The sequence below is a fragment of the Rhinopithecus roxellana genome, chromosome 13 (genome assembly GCF_007565055.1).
Source record: "Rhinopithecus roxellana isolate Shanxi Qingling chromosome 13, ASM756505v1, whole genome shotgun sequence".
In the NCBI taxonomy this organism is placed as follows: domain Eukaryota; kingdom Metazoa; phylum Chordata; class Mammalia; order Primates; family Cercopithecidae; genus Rhinopithecus; species Rhinopithecus roxellana.
This window is the reverse complement of record NC_044561.1, coordinates 28,261,499-28,279,855: the sequence shown is the minus strand read 5'-3', so window position 1 is coordinate 28,279,855 and position 18,357 is coordinate 28,261,499. Positions and strand designations below refer to the sequence as shown.

Genomic DNA, 18,357 nt, shown 5'->3' with positions numbered 1-18,357 from the left:
CTTGTTACCCAGGCTGGAGTGCAATGGTGCGATCGCAGCTTATTGCAACCTCCACCTGCCAGGTTCAGGTGATTCTCCTGCCTCAGCCTCCCAAGTAGCTGGGATTATAGGCACGCACCACAACGCCCAGGTAATTCTGTATTTTTAGTAGAGATGGGGTTTCTCCATGTTGGTTAGGCTGGTCTCAAACTCCCGGCCTCAGGTGATCCACCTGACTTGGCCTCCCAAAGTGCTGGGATTGCAGGCATGAGCCACCGTGCCCAGCTGCCTGTCTTGTTTTCTTGATGTTGGGTCAACTTCGGCCCTAGATCCAGGAAGCCTCCAGTCGCAGCACCCCAAGGCCCTTGCCTGGAATACAAGACTTTTACCCTTGTGTTCGTGGTCCCACGAGGAGTTCTGGCTTCTTATCACCTGTCCTGGGCATCTGAGTGATGCTTCTACCTTCAGGGCACACGTGGTGGGAGGGAGCCTCTGCGAGGTGGAAAGGTAAAGAGAGCCTCTGCCGGGGAGGGAGCGACAAGGAGGGTTCCCTGGAGCAATGAGGGAGGGGCACAGGAGTTTGAGGACATAGGAGTGAGGACGGCTTGGGACCGGCCTCTCAGGTCAGCTTGTTAAAGGCCAGCCTCTGTGCAGGGCTCCCGGAGACCCAACCAGCATGTCCCTGCAGCTCTTTTGGGGCCAGGACTGGGGTTCCAGCCACGTGTTGGGTGCAGTGGGATACCTGGCTCCTCTGTCCGCCCCCTGAAGGCCCTCATCTCTGTGCTATGGGGCTAGGCCTGCCCGTGACCCCCACATTTCCCCAACCCTATGGAGTGTGTCTAAGGAAGCAGGTGGAATTGGCCTGGCTCCCTGAGTCTGGGGCCTAGAGCAGAGCCCGAGGAGCCAGGGCTGCCCTGGGCGGGGGATGCTGGTATTCCCGGGAATGCAGCTTAGGGGGTGGTCCACTCGCCTGCCTATGCTCCTGCCTGGGGCCAGCCGCCTGCCTTCCCGCTGACCTTGTCTCCCTACTCGCCCTGGCTCCTCCCCACTGCCCTGCGTGCCCTACTCCTGTACTCGCTGGGTCCCATTGGTTCTTTCCTGCTTTCCAGGTTGAGATTTGTGGGCTGGCTCAGTCTGGTGCAATGGTCAGAGGCATTTGCTGGGTGACGCTGGCCCAGTGGAGCTCTGTCCCCTCCTCTGTTTCCCCTCCCCTCCCCAGCCCAGGGCAGCCCTGGCTCCCCAGGCTCTGCTCTAGGCCTCAGACTGAGGGAGCCAGGCCAATTCCACCTGCTTCCTTAGACACATTCCATAGAGTTGGGGAAACGTGGGGGTCACAGGCAGGCCTAGCCCCATAGCACAGAGATGAGGGCCTTCAGGGGTCAGACAAAGGAGCCAGGTATCCCACTGCACCCAGAGCTCTGGCGTGGCTGAATTGCTGGGGGGGTCTCAGCTTCTCAGGGCAACTGGCTGCTGCCCCTGCTGGGACATGAGCTGGGGGGAACCCCTACCTGTCTGCTGGGGAAAGCGGCCCTAGGGTGAGCCTGGCCTGAGCAGTGACGGCCTACAGGGTCCTCTGTCTTCCTGCCCTGCAGCTGATAAAGAGGGAGCTGAGGCCCTGCAGCTCCGGGGGCACTTGGACCTGGATGGGCAGAGGTAGGAAGGTGTGTGTAGACCTTGGCCCCTGGGTGGGGAGTTTGGCGTTTAAAAGTCTGAAGCAACCCCCACACCCTGTCAGTGTCCCAGAACCCAGCCTCTCACCCAGGAAGAACCGGACCGTGACTAGCCCATGGTGCTGGACAAAGCCCGTGCTGATGATCGCGTACTTCCTTGCATGCTTTCTCAGCCCGCTCTGTGCCTCATGGCTCTTGTTTGCCACAGAACCCTGGCAAAGTGGATTATGCCCTGCCCGGAGGGAATGCTCAACTGACAGCGGGAGTGGACCCCACAAGACTGGAGGCCCTATGGTCTGTGGAGCATGTGTGCCCGCTAGGCTGTGATGAGCCAGTGATCTGGGGCCCCAGAGTAGAAGGTGACGTTGTGTCCCCAACCGCTGCTGGACCGCAGCAAGGTGTGTGAGTCATTTCACAAGTTCTCCACCCAAGAAGTGAAACTGTCAGGTTTAAGTGTGTGGGGATGGGAAGGGGAAGACTGTTCCAAAAGCCCGGCCATCTGGAGTGACACCGGGCCATCAGCTGTGGGAGGTGGACACCGGGCCATCAGCTGTGGGAGGTGGAGGCCCTTTGGGGTCCTGTTCCAGCTTCAGTGCCCAGGTTCGTGTCCACTGCTTGCTTTCTGTAGCCCTTCTCTTCCAACTAGGGGCATAGTCAGAGTCTGACAAAGGCTTGAGGGGGAGGGCCTCCCCCAGCAGCGTGCCTGGCAGGCGGCCCAGGCCGGGGCAGAGGGCCAGTGGGCTGGATGGGGGTCAGTGGGCGAGGCTCCGTCCTGTCCTGTCCTGTCCTGTCCTGTCCTGTCCTGTGGGAGGAGCCTAGGCAGGCACACTCAGCCAACCCCAGCACAGGAGGGAGGGACCCAGAGGCACCGGACTGAGGTAGGGTTGAAACAGGTGGAATTGACTGGTGGTCGTTGCTGGCCCCTGGAGCCTGACCTGCCCAGCAGTGGAGGTGGCAGATGTTTGGTGGAGAGGAAGTGAAACAGGTGTGTGCGCCAGAAGCCTAGGTGTTGGGTCAGGGCCGCAGGAAGATGGTACAGGGCTCCTGATTCTCCCTGTCTGGGCAGATGCACTGACATCACAGGATGGCAAAAGGCCTGAGGGTTCAGGGGGCCAGGGCCTGGTCAGGAGGGGCACAGGCGGGGCGGGAGTAGGTGGTATCTACTTGGCTCTAGATGTCAGGATTAGAGAGAGACTCTGGGACAGCCCCAGCCCTGATGGCGCCACATGGAGCTGCCTTCAGGGGCTCTGTCCCAGAGTCTCTCTGTAAACCTGACATCTAGAGCTGTGACTCAGGCTGGGAGGGCCCTGGGGGCTTACCCCCAGCCACCCCATCTGCTGTCAGACTCTAGGAGCGTGGGAGAAGCCAAGTAACCCTGGTGACTGCCCAGTGTCCCCCACAACCCAATGGCTGAGGAGCCGGTAGGGCAGCAGGGGCAGAGCTGAGGTCAGCACAACTCCGTCCCTGTCTGCCTGTCCCTCTTACGTCCCTCCAGGCAGCGCCACAGCAAGGACAGGGAGGTGGCAGGCCTGCTGAGCTCTGCGGATGCGGGGCAGACCCGGCTGGCTTGTTGGAGCACCCGCCCCGGGTGAGTGCCGTTCGTATTGGGATCTGCGAAGTGGGTCAAACCACTCTAGAGGGCAAAAGGGGAGCTGTGGCCTCTGGCCAGCCACCTTCTAAGCTTTCAAAAGGCCCCACCCCGGTCCCTCACAGTCTTAGCCATCAGCTGCCTTTGGAGCATGAGCGATCTGAAGATGTTCCTGGTTGGGGGGCAGGGGTGACCAGTGTTCCTGGAGCTGAGGGGTGCCCACCCTTTCCTCCGTCCTCCTTCCCTGGCCTGATCCAGGAGCCCCAGCCTCGCCTCTCCATCCCCGGGGTCTTCAGGCTCTCCTGACGCAGGTCTCGGGAGGGCATGTGACACTGGCATCAGTCCGGGCTGGGAAGAGCCTGGATGTGGCCCAGGCTGGGCTGGAGCCGAAGCCTTTCTTCCCAGGTCCTGTCATAGCTGTGGGGCCTGGGGCTGGTGACCCGGCCTCTGCCAGCGTCCCCCCACCCCCTCCCACGGTAAGGTTGGTGATAGCAAAGTTCTTGTAAACATTTGAGAGGTCCTGTGTAAAGTGCTGGCCCCTGGCAGTGCAACCACAGCTCGTCACTGTGGCACTGGGCAGAGGGCTGGGTACGCAGCAGGTTCTCCGTCAGTACCGATGGGAGAAGCAGGGGCGGCGGGGGGACCTGGGTGGGCGACACTCCCCAGCCTGCTGGTGCTCCAGGGAGGACCTTTTCGGAGTTGGGAGACCCTGGCCCAGTGTCCTTGTCCCTCCGGTTGCTGCTGCCTTCCCAAAAGCCTTGGAGCCTTGTTAAAGAGGGAGCTCTGGATCCTGGGGGGAGTCCTGGGTGTCGTCGGGGCAGCTCTGATACGGGGGAGTGCTGGGTGTGAGGGCTGCGCCTCAGTGGCCCAAGGGCAGATGGCCCAGTGTGGGGCTGGGCTGTCTGTGGGGTTGGGGAGGGCTGCCCAGGGAGAAGGTGAGTGGGTGGCCCTATTATCTGAAGACCTGCTGGGGCCAGGGGATGTGGGGGGTGGCTGCCACCCCTGCAGTGACCCTGGAAGGGCCGATGCTGCCCCTGCTCTGCAGATGAGTAAGCGGGTGTCTGCGAGTTCCCAGCTCTGCCTGCAGGGCCCATGCCCTGTGGCTACCCCCAGTCTCACTCTGTTTGCTTCATTTAAGTATTTTAGAAGATCACTCATCTGCCTCATGGGGTGGATCCTTAACTCTTCCGGCCCAGCCCACTCCTGAGGTTTCTAAGTGACCCACCTGCTTTGTGTGCACCCTTAGGCCTGCTGTGCTGCCTGGACCTTGGCCCCGGCCCCCGCCCTGCTCTGTAGCAGCCTGCCTGCCTCCCCTCCCTCAGCCCCTCAGAGAGGCCTCCTGTCAACACCCTTTCTGCAGCTTTCTCCCTACCCCTTCAGCCAGCTCCCCACCTGGCCCTCCTTGCTGCCTAGTTCCTGCGGCGTGTGTTGGTGGGGAGGACCTGTCGTCTCCTGTAACTCCTACGATAGCCTTAGAGGATGGGTCCTGGCCTGGTTGGGATCCCTGAGTCTGGATGATTCCTGCCCACTGTTGGCCCGGGTGAGCAGAGCCCTGACAGTCAGGAAAGCCTTGGCCTTGCGGGGTCCAGAGCCCTGCCCCCACATCTACACCAGCTGCTGGGCTGCCTGGACAGCCCTGTGCCCTGCATGCCTCCTGCATCCAGAGGGGCCGAGCTGGGAGTTGGCCGTGACAGCTCTGGGGCCACATGGATGGCCCTCGGCCTGACTCCTCTTGGTGGGAGGTTTTGATTGGGAAGCTGGGGGAAGATGGCTGGTGGCTGGGGTTCAGGAGTGCTGGGTACCTCTCCCGGTGCCCTTCCTCCAGCCGATCCTTGGTAGAAAGCTGAGAAGGTGCCGGGGATGGGTGAGCATTCCACTAACCCCGAGGGTGGGGTTGGCCAGGAGCTCTGTCCCAGGGAGGAGGTGACCTGGGCCGCTGTGTGTGTGACCAGGCCTGGGCTGCTGCTGTGGACGCTCGGTCAGCTAGTGTCTGCCGGTTGCTCGTGACTGGCCTGGTTTGGTGGCCTGGTGGAGGGGAATGGGAGGGGAGAAACCTGGGCTGGGCCCAGGTGAGTGTCAACAGGGGAGGGAGAGAGCAGCAGAGGTCCCACCAGGGCGTGATGGGTGAGAGGAGGAGGAGCTCAGAGAGACTGGGGGAGAGTCCACAGTGTTGTCTGAGGACAGCTAAGGATGATGGACATTACTAGTTTTTAAAAACAGCCAGAGGCCAGGCGTGCTGGCTCACACCTGTAATCCCAACACTTTGGGAGGCCAAGGCAGGTGGATTGTCTGTGGTCAGGAGTTCGAGACCAGCCTGGCCAACATGGTGAAACCCCGTTTCTACTAAAAATACAAAAATTAGCAGCATGGTGGTGGCAGCTGTCATCCCAGCTACTCAGGAGGCTGTGGGTCGAGAATCGCACGAACCTGGGAGGCGGAGATTGCAGTAAGCCAAGATGGCACCACCCAACTGCAGCCTGGGTGATAGAGCGAGACTCTGTCTCAAAAGAAAAAAAAGAAAGAAAAAAAAACACACCCCGAAAAACAGCCAGAGAAGGCAAGAGCCCTGGAATGGCCTAAGGTGGGAAACCGCTCCCCTCTCAGCCACGGGGTCCAGTGTGTGATAGTGAAATCTCTCTTTATCTTAAATTCTCTCATCAGGGACTTAACAGAAATTAACAGGGCTGGGTGCAGTGAGGCTCATGCCTGTAATCCCAGCACTTTGGGAGGCTGAGTGGGGGAGGACTGCGTGAGCTCAGGAGTTTGAGAGCAGCCTGGGCAACATAGTGAGACTCCATCTCTACTAAAAATAAAAAACATTAGCTGGGTGTGGTGGTGCATGTCGTAGTCCCAGCTCCTTGGGAGGCTGAGGTGGGAGGATCGCTTGAGCCTGGGAGATTGAGGCTACAGTGAGCTGTGATCACCCCTGCACTCCAGCCTGGGTGACAGAGTGAGACCTTGTCTCAAAAAAGTTACATTACGGCTGCATCAGAAAATTGGGGTTTGTTGGTTTGGACAGATTTACCGAATTCATTTGGACTAATTTACTGAAGCTCTGTGAGGCAGAGGCCAACAGACATTGCTGAAGTCCTAGGTTGCACCCCTCAGAAAGGCCACCCCCGGGCCGGGTGCAGTGGCTCACGCCTGGAATCCCAGCACTTTGGGAGGCCGAGGCAGGTGGATCACCTGAGGTCAGGAGTTGGAGACCAGCCTGGCCAACATGGCAAAACCTCATCTCTAATGAAAATAAAAATTAGCCGGGCGTGGTGGCGGGCACCGGTAATCCCAGCTACTCCGGAGGTTGAGGCACGAGAATCGCTTGAACTCGGGGGGTGGAGGTTGCAGTGAGCTGAGATTAAGCCACTGCACTCCAGCCTGGGTGATAGAGCAAGACTCTGTCTCAAAAAAAAAAAAAAAAAAAAAGCCCAGAAAGGCTACCCCCCGCACCCCTCAGTTAGCTGTGCCCAGCCGTGCCCAGGGACAGTCAGAAAGCATCCATGGCATCAATGGGACGTTGGGGCCTAGCCCAGGACTGGTGTGTCCCCTCCTGTGCCTGCAAGCTGTATGCAGCAAGGCCCTCCCTCTCACCCCCAGGTCCCCACACTTGTCAAGGGCATCACGGCACGTTCCAGGAGAGTTGGTTGATGTCACCGGAGTTGAGACCCCATCCTGAGGCCCAGCTCAGCAGGGCCACCGGGGCTCGGGTTAGGTCATGCCACAGATGGGGCACAGTCCCCATAGGGTTACACCCCCAGAGTGCCCCAGGGAATGAGGCCCACTGCCACTGCCACCAGCCCAGCTGACTTAATTGACAAATAAGTGTGGTTCTTTTAAGTTGCGCAAGTGTGTATTTTTAAATAATTGACTACTTAATTGTATGATTAAAAACAGCAGAGCTGGGTGCAGTGGCGCGTGCCTGTGGTCCCAGCTTCTTGTGAGGCTAAGGAGGAAGGATCCATGGAGCCCAGGCGTTTGGAGCCAGCCTGGGAAAACAGAGGGAGGAGACCCTGTTTCGAAAAAAAAAAAAAAAGAAAGAATGAAGTGAGTTGTTCGCACTGAGTCATGGTGAGGAAGGTGAGGAAGCCCTGCTGTGGCTGTGTGGTGAACTCAGTCATTCGCAGCTGGGAGGGGCTTGATTCAGTTTCTCTCCTGAATGTTTTCACTGTTCCGACTGCATCAGGGAGGAACCACATCCTCTGTGCCTGCAGAAGCAGGATTTCTCTCCCGAGAGTCTCGGAACTCTGTGGCCCACCTGTGTGGTGACCAGCTCCGCAAGGGGCTTTAAAAACCCCGGTGTCGGCTGATTTGTGGCCGGCATCGTGGAGGGGCTGCTGGCTGCCTGCCTTGCTTTCAGTTCCACATGGAGACAATGACTCTGCTGCACTGAGTTTCAAGAATTTTGGCAATGAAAAGAGCCTATATGACCTATTTATAAAGTATTCCAGAATCACTTACATGAATATTTTGTCCTAAATTCTGTATAATTAGAAGATACAAACCCCACATTGTGATTATTTTTGTTCACCAACATAACCTAAATTAGAACTCTCCATGCAGGCTTTCAAAAAAGAAAGCATTTGAACAAAAACATAAAAGGAATTGGTTTTATCCACACCATTCTCAAATACTTGAGAATAACGTGTTTGCTTAAGTAACATCGAATCCTTGTTTACTGTTATTTGATTTGCAGACCTTTCCCCTTTACCAGTAGCAGAAAGGTAAGTCGTTCTGAAACGTTTAAAAAGTCGTAAGTTCTGATTTTGAGGCCTGATGAACCATCACGGGATTCTCCCCTGCCTGGTTCCTTCTCCCCAGAGCCTCGCGTTAAGCAGAAGATTCCTTGCGGGTGGCCCTTGTTGCAGGCAGTCTCTCTGAGAGACATCCCAGTTTCTGCAGCTGGACAGGGAAAGGGACGTTGTTCTTGACCATTTGGCAGGTGGTCTCTGAGTGCCTCTTCTCCACTGGGCCTGCCGCACAGGGAGGGCAGGTGGGACCCCCCAACTCCTGCCGCAGGGCCTACCAGCAGTCCCCTGGCGGGCGGGCAGGGGTGGGCCAGCGCTACGTTCAGTGTCCTTCCCATAGTGACGTTCAGTGTTGGGGCAGCCTTCTAAGGGAGGAGCCTTGTGGGCCAAGTCCTCTTCCCCTTGTCATCATTTGGGCTTCCGGGGCATAGAATGGGATGCGTCCTTGGCCTGGGGTCTGTGCTGCTGTTGGGGGTCTGTGCATCCGCCTCTCTTGTCTATTTTCATTATTTTTATTTATTATTTTAAGATGGAGTCTCGCTCAGTCATCCAGGCTGGAGTGCAGTGGTGGGATCTCAGCTTACTGCAGCCTCTGCCTCCTGGGTTCAAGTGATTCTCCTGCTTCAGCCTCCCGAGTAGCTAGGATTACAGGTGTGCATCTCCACGCTGGGCTAATTTTTGTATTTTTTTTTAGTAGAGACGGGGTTTCACCATGTTGGCCAGACTGGTCTTGAACTCCTGACCTCAGGTGATCCGCCCGCCTCGGCCTCCCAAAGTTCTGGGATTACAAGCGTGAGCCACCTCACCCGGCCATATTTTCATTATTTTTAATAAGGTAGTGGGAACCTCTGGGATAACCATCAAGCAGAGCCAGCCTTGATACCCAGCATCCCACCAGCCCCTCCCCAGCTGCCCCAGGCCCGGCTCCTGCCCCAGCTCTGTGTGTCCTGTGCGCTCCCTTCCCTGCCTGAGTCCACACTGTCACCTGCCGTAGCTCTGCCCACAGGCCATACCTGCCTGGCAGGCCCTTCCTCCCTGCCCCTGTTTTTGTGGAAGGAAAGGTGGAAGTGGGCGGGTGGGGGGTTGGGGTGGGTGATGATAAAGAGCATTCTATGCCAGGGCAGGAATGCAAGCACACGGGTGTGAAGGGCCAGGTGTGCTCAGGGATCCTTGGCATTTGTGCAGTGGCGGGGGCAGCGGCCAGAGGAGGGCTGGGGTAGGGGGAGGCTTCTGGCCTTCTGGGGGGCCCTTGGTAGAGGAAGGAGCATTGCCTGTGTGGGTGGTGAGGGACCTCTGGTCGTGGGGGGGCAGGTGTTTCAGGAGGCTTTGGGTACAGAGATGTCCAGGGGTAAAGCGGAGCTTGGTTTCAGGACAGTTGGCCCTGGCATCTGTCCTGCCCTGGGGAGCTAGGGGGGCCGGACTGGAGATGGAGGCTGGGGCTGTCCTGGTCCCGGGCGAGTTGGCATCTCCTAGGAGGGAGGGGAGGGTTGGTGCCCTGCAAGCCCAGTGGGGAGGGGGCAGCATGGCGAGCTGGGGCCGGGAGTCGGGAAGGGCGCCCCACATGTTCTGAAGCGCTTTGGAGTGGCTCCGGCCCAGCCAGCACTCTTTTGCTGTCTGTGGTTTGCCATGCCTGTGTCTGCTGCTGGTAACCAGTGCATCGGGACCTGGGCCTTCTGACTGCACCAGATTTGTTTCTGCTGCTCTGAGTGCAGTGCTCCGTCACCAAGGTACCTGCCGTGCCTGACTCCTACGGACTGTGTGGTCTGGCCTCGAGGCAAAGCAGTAGGGAAGTTGGGTCTGCACCCCAGCCCCACATGTGGTCCGGGGGAGAATGTGCCCTTCCCCTGGAGACGCAGGGTGGGGAAGTGAAGTCAGTGGCAGGTGCCCAAGAGGGGCACGTTTTCTTTCTTTTTTTTTTTTTTTGAGACGGAGTCTCGCTCTGTCACCCAGGCTGGAATGCAGTGGTGCCATCTCAGCTCACTGCAAGCTCCGCCTCATGGGTTCACGCCATTCTCCTGCCTCAGCTTCCTGAGTAGCTGAGACTACAGGCGCCCGCCACCACGCCTGGCTAATTTTTTGTATTTTTAGTAGAGATGGGGTTTCACCGTGTTAGCCAGGATGGTCTCGGTCTCCTGACCCCGTGATCTGCCCTCCTTGGCCTCCCAGAGTTCTGGGATTACAGGCGTGAGCCACCATGCCCAGCCAGGGGCACGTTTTCAATCCCAGGGCGGGTGTGGGAGCTAACTACAGATAGAGACCATGCGACACAGCAGGTGTCCACGCCACAGGGTTCTGAAACAATCCAGGTGGGGACGTGGGGGAGATGGGCTGCCGGGACTGTTGTTTAACTTGGCTGCCCCTGGACATAGTGCCTCTTCCAACTTTATTTTCCTGGGTTGTGAATCTCCCTGTAATGCCACAAAGGTCCCCCACCCAAAGGACTCTCATCCTGCAGCCCATAGGCCTGGCCCTGTGTCTGGAAAGGGGAGGTGGTGCCCTGATGTTCTGGGCCTGGTGGTTAGTAGGGACACGGGGGTGCAGAGGTGAGAGGATTACGCGTTTTGAGAGAAAAACAGGCTCCCCTCAAGGCAGCTCAGCCCTAGGTGAGGTTGGCTTTGGGCACACCCATGGGAGTCCCCTCTTCCTGCCCTGAACCGTCTGAGCACCTGACCCCGCCCCCCACAGCCACCAGAACAGCCCTTTCCAGTTGCCCCACCAAATCATCGCAGGGACCCCTGCAGCCGGTCAGGAGGCCAAGATTCAAACACCCAGAGAATCATAAGCTCAGGTCACACAGGCGGGTGATGGCACGGGCAGGTGATGGCACGGGCAGGTGATGGCACGGGCAGGTGATGGCATGGGCAGGTGATGGCACGGGCAGGTGATGGCATGGGCAGGTGATGGCACGGGCAGGTGGGCACCCCGTCTGACAGGTACCAGGGTGCTACGTGACTTGTCCAGGTCTCAGAGCCAGCCACTAAGCGAGGTCCTCCAGGTCCCTGGCCTTAACACCCAATGCTGTTTCTGTACCCTGGCCACCTTCCTAGTTCACCCAGGGAGGCTGAGGAGTGGGTGCTGGCCGAGGGGCTTGCAGAGGATGAGAAAGAATCTGCTATCCTGGTGGGACGGGCAGCCAGACCCTGGACGCTCTCTGTGCTGGAAGTGTTGCTTCAGTGTATTAGGATGGGTTCACTTTCTCATAATTCACTCTGTGGACACATTGTTGGAATCATTGTGCATTGTTCTGGATCAGCACCGTGATGGGAGGTCAGAGGGCTGCCTGGCGCAGTTTCTCTGCTGCCTGGATTGACCATGAGGACAAGGACTAGCTGGGCCCAGCCCCCTGCTTCCCGTGGATAGGGACTCTGGCTGCTGGCTTGTGCCTTCCGGGGCTGGAGTCTCACCTGGTGAAATCACATTTATGAGGCTGATAGCCATCAGTTTCCACAGACATAAGTGTGGCCAGGATGACAGATGTCACCGGCGGCCCTTTCTGCAGGGTCCTGCAGGGACTCCAGGGCCATCTGGCCACAGGCCCGAAGTCTTTGTCACCAACCCTCTGTGGGTGGGTGCCGGTGCCTCCTGGGTGGTTGAGTGCTTGGCAGGGGCTGGAGTGGTCTTTCTCTTCTCAGCTGAACCAGTTGATAGAATCATGTTTCCTTTTGGAATTTAGAGATTAGCCTTTTTTTTCTTTTTTTCTTTTTTTGAGACGAAGTCTCATGTGCTCTGTTGCCCAGGCTGGAGTGCAGTGGCGCGATCTCACAATCTCAGCTCACTGCAGTCTCCACCCCCGAGTTCAAATGATTCTCCTGCCTCAGCCTCCTGAGTACGTGGGACTACAGGCGCATGCCACCACACCCAGTTAATTTTTTTGTTGTTGTTGTTTTTTTGAGACGGAGTCTTGCTCTGTCGCCCGGGCTGGAGTGCAGTGGCCAGATCTCAGCTCACTGCAAGCTCCGCCTCCCGGGTTTATGCCATTCTCCGGCCTCAGCCTCCAGAGTAGCTGGGACTACAGGCGCCCGCCACCTCGCCCGGCTAGTTTTTTGTATTTTTAGTAGAGATGGGGTTTCACCGTGTTAGCCAGGATGGTCTCGATCTCCTGACCTCGTGATCCACCCGTCTCGGCCTCCCAAAGTGCTGGGATTACAGGCTTGAGCCACTGCGCCCGGCCCCCAGTTAATTTTTGTATTTTTAGTACAGATGGGATTTCACCATGTTGGCCAAGCTGGTCTTGAATTCCTGACCTCAGGTAATCCACTGGCCTCAGTTTCCCAAAGTGCTGGGATTACAGGTGTGAGCCACCATGCCCCACCGAGATTAGGCTTTAAAAGCAGCATTCTTTTGTCCTCTTGGGGCCTTTTTTCCACCTGTCACTGAGACCTCCACTCCTTTGCGGAGCTTGGATGGCTGCAGGGCTGGCTCAGCTGCTGCCTCCAGGTGGAATCGGGAGCCACCCTTCTCAGCGTCCATCCATCCATCAACCTGCTCGACTGGTTAAGCCAGGTCTCCACGCCTGCTTTCAATAAGTCCTGCCCTCCCCTGGGAATCTGCAGCCAGACCTTTGGGTCCCTTGACGTGGAGGGTTGTAAAGTGGCTCAGCAGGAGTGAGAAGTTTCCTTGGCTGCTGGAGCCTTGCAGGTGCCAAGTGTGGGCCCTGGAGGTGGCATACAGACCAGCTCCTGCTCAGTGCCCTGTGTCCCTCCTGGCAGGAGGCATGCTGCTGAGCAAGGCTGTTTTAAAGAGGGTTTGTTTAAGTTTGACATTTAGGAGGTAAGATTTCCCCAAGGAGAAAATGCTATGAAGCCCCCAAAGGCGTATGGGGACGAGATGATGTGGTGAGTTGGAATCTTCTTTAGATCCAGAGAAACTTCATTGGGTGGTAGTTCCCTCTCCTTCTGTCTCTCTTGCTCAAGTTTCAGGGGATTTTCTGGCATGGTTTTATTTATTTTATTTTATTTTATTTTTTGACATGGAGTCTCGCTCTGTCGCCCAGGTTGGAGTGCAGTGGCGCCATCTTGGCTCACTGCAAGCTCCGCCTCCCGGGTTCCCGCCATTCTCCTACCTCAGCCTCCCGAGCAGGTGGGACCACAGGCGCCCGCCACCGTGCACGGCTAATTTTTTGTATTTTTAGTAGAGACGGGGTTTCACCGTGTTAGCCAGGATAGTCTTGATCTCCTGGCCTCGTGATCCGCCCGTCTCAGCCTCCCAAAGTGCTGGGATTACAGGCGTGAGCCTGTAATGGCCTCAGGCATGGTTTTAATTAGGAAAAAAACAGGTACAGTTTGATTTGCAAGTTACCTTCTCGGGGCAAGTTTAGGTGACATGTAGGTTTGGTTTTGTTTTGTTTTTCCCATTATCTGCTGGTAGAACTTGCCTTTAGAACACCGTACAAGGTAGCATGTTCTGGTTGCGTTTTTTAGTCCATTAGGTTTTGGCATTGGTGGCCTTGAGACAGTCTTGCTCTGTTGCCCAAGCTGGAGTGCAGTCGCACAATCCCAGCTCACTGCAACCTCTACCTCCTGGGTTTAAGTGATTGCTGTGCCTCAGCCTCCTGAGTAGCTGGGATTACAGGTGCATACCACCACGCCTGGCTAATTCTTTGTATTTTTAGTAGAGATGGGGTTTCTCCATGTTGGCCAGGCTGGTCTCAAACTGGTGGCCTCAAGTGATCCGCCCACCTCAGCCTCCCAAAGGGATAAGATTACAGGTGTGAGCCACTGCACCTGGCCGGGTGGCGTTGTTTTGGTGAAAATTTAATGAGAATTCGAGTGACATGTTTGGGTGTCTTTTGCTGCTCTGATAAGTGGAGTGAGGGAGTGTCTGTGAAATGGAGAGCAAGAGGGAAGGGTGGATGGACTTGTCATTTGCACTTCGGTGTTTGTTGCCAGAGGATTCTAATTGTGCAAGCCGTAAGACCTTGTCCAGGATGAGTCCTGGCCTGGAGGCCCCTAAGTTGCTTTCTCTCCCACTTTGGAGAAAAGCAGTGCTGGTTGGTTACTGGCTTGATTTGCTGTGATTTGCTGACTGCCGGCTCCTAGCTCACCCGTGGGTCTAGGTGGTAACTTCTGGTTAGTTGAGGTATGTGGGGGTCTGCTTGGGGGAAGGAGCTTGTTGAGAAGGTGGGGAGACCCTGAGGTCAGACAGAGCCTGTGGTGCAGCTCCAGGCTCCTCGAGGGGCAAACGTATCTGAAATCAGAACTAGGAGCTGAAGCTGTAAGTCAAGTCCTCAAACCCGTGCGGGCCAGCGGGGAAGGGCGGAGCTGGCCTTGTCTGGAGAGCACCCTTAGCAGCTACGTGGTGGGTTTCAGGCTGGGGCTGAAAGAAGGGGAACCAGGAGGGGAGATGCAAGGGAAAAGGGTAACGCGAGAGACAGGAGCCGCCCCACACCCAGAGGGCCAGGGTTGCGGGTGGTGGGGCTGTGAGCTCTTCTGGTGGCCTCTGGTGCCCACCAGCTCAGTGCCGTGCAGCACCCCCAGAGGAGGATTGGGTCCCAGGAAACTGTCTGACACAGAGGCAGTGACAGAGATGGAGGATTGGATCAGGACATCCTAAGACCTTGACAGAATCCCTGGCACACAAGAAGTAGATTTTTGGAACCTTTGTCAACAGATGGGACCAATGGGGGGCCCAGATATTTCTGCCGTTGGGCCGTCCTAGGCACAGGCAGGGCCTGTGTGTGAGATTGCTTGCGTTGTCAGTTACGCAATTGGCAGGTGGCTTGTGGCTCTTCAGGCCTTGAGCTGGTCGTTTCATAGTTGTGCTTTTAGATACTATTTTTTTTTTTTCTTTTTTTTTAGACAGAGTCTTACTCTTGTCCCCCAGGCTAGAGTACAGTGTCATGATCTTGGCTCACTGCAACCTCTGCCTCCCAGGTTCAAGTGATTCTCCTGCCTCAGCCTCCTGAGTAGCTGGGATTACAGGCTCCTGCCACCACGCCGGGCTAATTTTTGTGTTGTTGTATTTCTAGTAGAAATGGGATTTCACCCTGTTGGCTGGGCTGATCTCGAACTCCTGACCTCAGGTGACCCACCCGCCTCGGCCTACCAAAGTGCTGGGATTACAGGCGTGAGCCACCGTGCCCGGCTGATACTAACTTTTTTGAGAATTAAAATTACCTGGTGAAAAATTACCTAGCAACCTGCATTTAATGTATTAGCTCCATTCTCTGAAATGAGCATCTTGGTTCTGTCCGGAAGATGGAGATTGAAATGTTTCCACAAGTCAGCACCATGGAGCACGATGGCCCCACGTGCCCACGAGTTCAGTTCCATGTTTGCTGTCGCTGGAGCAAAGGCGTGTTGTGAGGTGTGACTGCTTTTGCAGAAAAGTGACCGTCGGAAGGCTTTCCCCGCGTGGGGACTCCTTAGTCACGAGTCAGTGAGAATCTCATGTGTGTCTTGCCACCAGCGGCACTTTCTCCCCATAGGATTGTCTGTAAAGTCGATGACTGTGAATCTGATCTTACCTTAAAGCCACCAGGAAGCTTGCTGGTTATTTGTCAAAGGGTCCTGTGGAGAGTGGAAGAGTCTTTTAGTCATAAAAGTATTCTTCCCGAGGTGTCTGTCTTGGGAATCAACTGTTTTATGCCTTGACTTTTAAAGGCTGGTGACACCTGTGCCCTGCTGTGAGAGAATCACCTGCCTGTGACCAGTGCCCGCAGCTGTCACCTGGAGCTGTCACCCTGTTCCAGTGGTGGGACGTGGGCCACTGCTGAGGGTCTCCCAAAGCCCCAGCAGAGAGAGCATGCAAAATAGAAAGGCCCCCCCACAGATTTGCTTAAGCAGAGGGGGGCTTTGCCAGCTTGGGGCCAGGGGCCTGCGGTGTGGAGCTGCTTGGGGTGCTCTGGCTGGGTCGCTGGTCTCCCCCTCCTTTCACATGGTGCTTTTTCACCCTCCACACCTCCTCCTACTTCCCTTGTGGCTTCATTCCCGTGATGAGACAGAGCATGTGACTGGCAGCCTCTCACCACGGGATGGGTCATTTCCAGTGGAGAGCAGGGTCCTTACCAAAAGAGGGTCGGGAATGCTGAGTGGGGGAAGCACAGACAGTGCACAGGCAGGCATGGAGGAGACAGTGGAGCAAGGCTGCAGGTGCATCCTGTACACTCAGGTGCTAAGCCCAGGTCCCGGAGCCCCTTACAGCCTCAAGTGATGGAGGACACTGGCGAGTCTTTGTGCCTCTGGGGTGTATTCATTGCTACTCGCTATTAGAAGTCAAAACTAAGACATTTGAAAAGATTTATTAATTTACTGAAATATGCAACTATAAATCTATTACATGTTAACATAAATAGCATATTTTTCTTTTTAAAAAAATCACTACTTGGGGCCAGGTGCAGTGGCTCACACCTGTAATCCCAGCACTTTGGGAGGCCAAGGCGGGCGGATCACAAGGTCAGGAGTTCAAGACCAGCTTGGCCAATATGGTGAAACCCTGTCTCTACTAAAAATACAAAAATTAGCCAGATGTGGTGGCAGGTGCCTATAGTCCCAGCTACTCGGGAGGCTGAGGCAGGAGAATCACTTGAATCTGGGAGGTGGAGGTTGCAGTGAGCCGAGATTGTACCACTGCACTCCAGCTTGGCTTACAGAGCGAGACACCGTCTCAAAAAAAAAAAAAAAAAAATCACTGCTTGAAAAAAGAATTAGCGAAGAGGGGTGCCGACATTTTGCAGCTCTCCTCGGGGTCTCATTTGTCAGGAGACGGCTGGCTTGCCTTGTCTTCTGTGACCTGTTGGCCGCCGCGTCACGCCACGCAGCTGCCAGGGGGCAAGTGTGGGAAAGGCATTTTCGGGTTATCACTGGAATAGTTTTGATCTTGTGGGTCCCCCGAAAGGAATCCCTAGGGTTCCTGGGCCACACTTTGAGAACCTCTGGTTTAGGTCTTAGGTAAGATTCTCTGCCATATGAATTAGGGTGTTTTGGGTTTTGTTTTTATTTTAATTTTTCTTATTAAAAATTTAAATTTAATTAAAAAATTAGACCAGGTGTGGTGGTTCACGCCTGTAATCCCAGCACTTTGGGAGGCCAAGGTTGGGGGATCACCTGAGGTCAGGAGTTCAAGACCAGCCTGACCAACACAGTGAAACCCCATCTCTACTAAAAATACAAAAATTAGCCAGGCATGGTGGTGCGTGCCTGTGATCTCAGCCACTCAGGAGGCTGAGGCAGGAGAATCGCTTGAACCTGGGAGGCGGAGGTTACAGTGAGGTGAGATCGCACCACTGCACTCCAGCCTGGGCAATAAGAGCGAGACTCTGTCTCAGAAAAAAAAAAAAAAAAATTCGCCAAGCGTGGTGGCTCACACCTGTAGCCCTGGCTACTTGGGTGACTGAAGTGGGAGGATTCCTTAAGCCCAGGAGTTCAAGGTTGCAGTGAGCTGTGATTATGCCACTGCACTCCAGCCTGGGTGACAGAGTAAGACCTTGTCTCTAAAAAAAACTTTTATTCAAGTTAAAAAATTTAGTTTACTATAGAATAGTTGATGCTTTCAGGATTCCAAACTCACCATGGGTCAAGGCTTCAGCCTCCAGTTCCTGCCTCCAGAGGCCTCTGTCGGTCCTGCTTCCACGCCAGCCTTTCCTGGGCAGCTCTTGGGCATACTTCCATCTTTGTCTTTTTTCTCCTCTCCTCCTCCTTGTTTCCATAGACACATGGCCAGGCACGTGCTGGCGAGGGACTGCGTCGGCGGTGCACTCTCCATGGTGGTGCACACGGGTCCTCGCTCCTTGCTAGGCTGTGGGGCTGCACTGTGGACTGTCCCCACATGGGTGGATCCAGCCTTTTTGCTGTCATGAAAACGATGCTGCTGGGAGATGGCCTTGCCCTGCCACCATCGTGTGTGTGAGAGACTAGGAAAGCTTTCTGGAAGTTAAAGCGCCGTTTCGTTGGATATTGCAAAATTTCCCTCCATGCCACTCCACGTAGGACAGAGCCTGTGTCCCCTGACCCCACACCCACATGCTGTGCCTCTTTGCCAGTCTTTTGGGGAAGTGGTTTCTCAAAGCAATTTAGTTTGTATTTATCGGCTGGACATGGTGACTGATACCTGTAACCCCAACACTTTGGGAGACCTTGTTGTCCAGGAGTTCGGGACCAGCCTAGGTAACATGGCAAAACCCTGTCTTCACAAAAAGAACAAAAAGTAGCTGAGCATGGTGGCGTGCACCTGTAGTCTCAGCAACTCGGGAGGCTGAGACAGGAGGATCACTGAGCCTGGGAGATCGAGATTGTGGTTAGCTGTGATCGTACCACTGCACTCCAGCCTGGGTGACAGAGCGAGACTCTGTCTCAAAAAAAAAAAATTGTATTTCTCTCATTATAAGTGAAGGTTAATCATCTTTTCATATGTTTAAGAGCTGTTTGTTTTTCCTTTATCT

The 18,357-nt window shown here is 55.7% G+C and overlaps 1 protein-coding gene across 7 annotated transcripts in view; it reads left to right on the top strand.

Annotated features, from left to right (window-relative positions):
• GRAMD4 (GRAM domain containing 4) overlaps positions 1-18,357 on the top strand; it is a 102,338-nt gene that overhangs the window by 8,364 nt on the left and 75,617 nt on the right. The window contains exons 1-2 of one of the 7 annotated variants that reach the window (XM_030915137.1): positions 2,151-2,249; positions 3,145-3,237. The exons of 4 other annotated variants lie outside the window; for them this stretch is intronic. The gene's annotated coding sequence lies outside the window, so the exon portion shown is untranslated. Of the gene's footprint in view, positions 1-2,127; positions 2,250-2,614; positions 2,635-3,144; positions 3,238-18,357 lie in introns of those variants that run through there. 2 more of the 7 variants (XM_030915138.1, XM_030915140.1) reach the window with 2 other exon arrangements.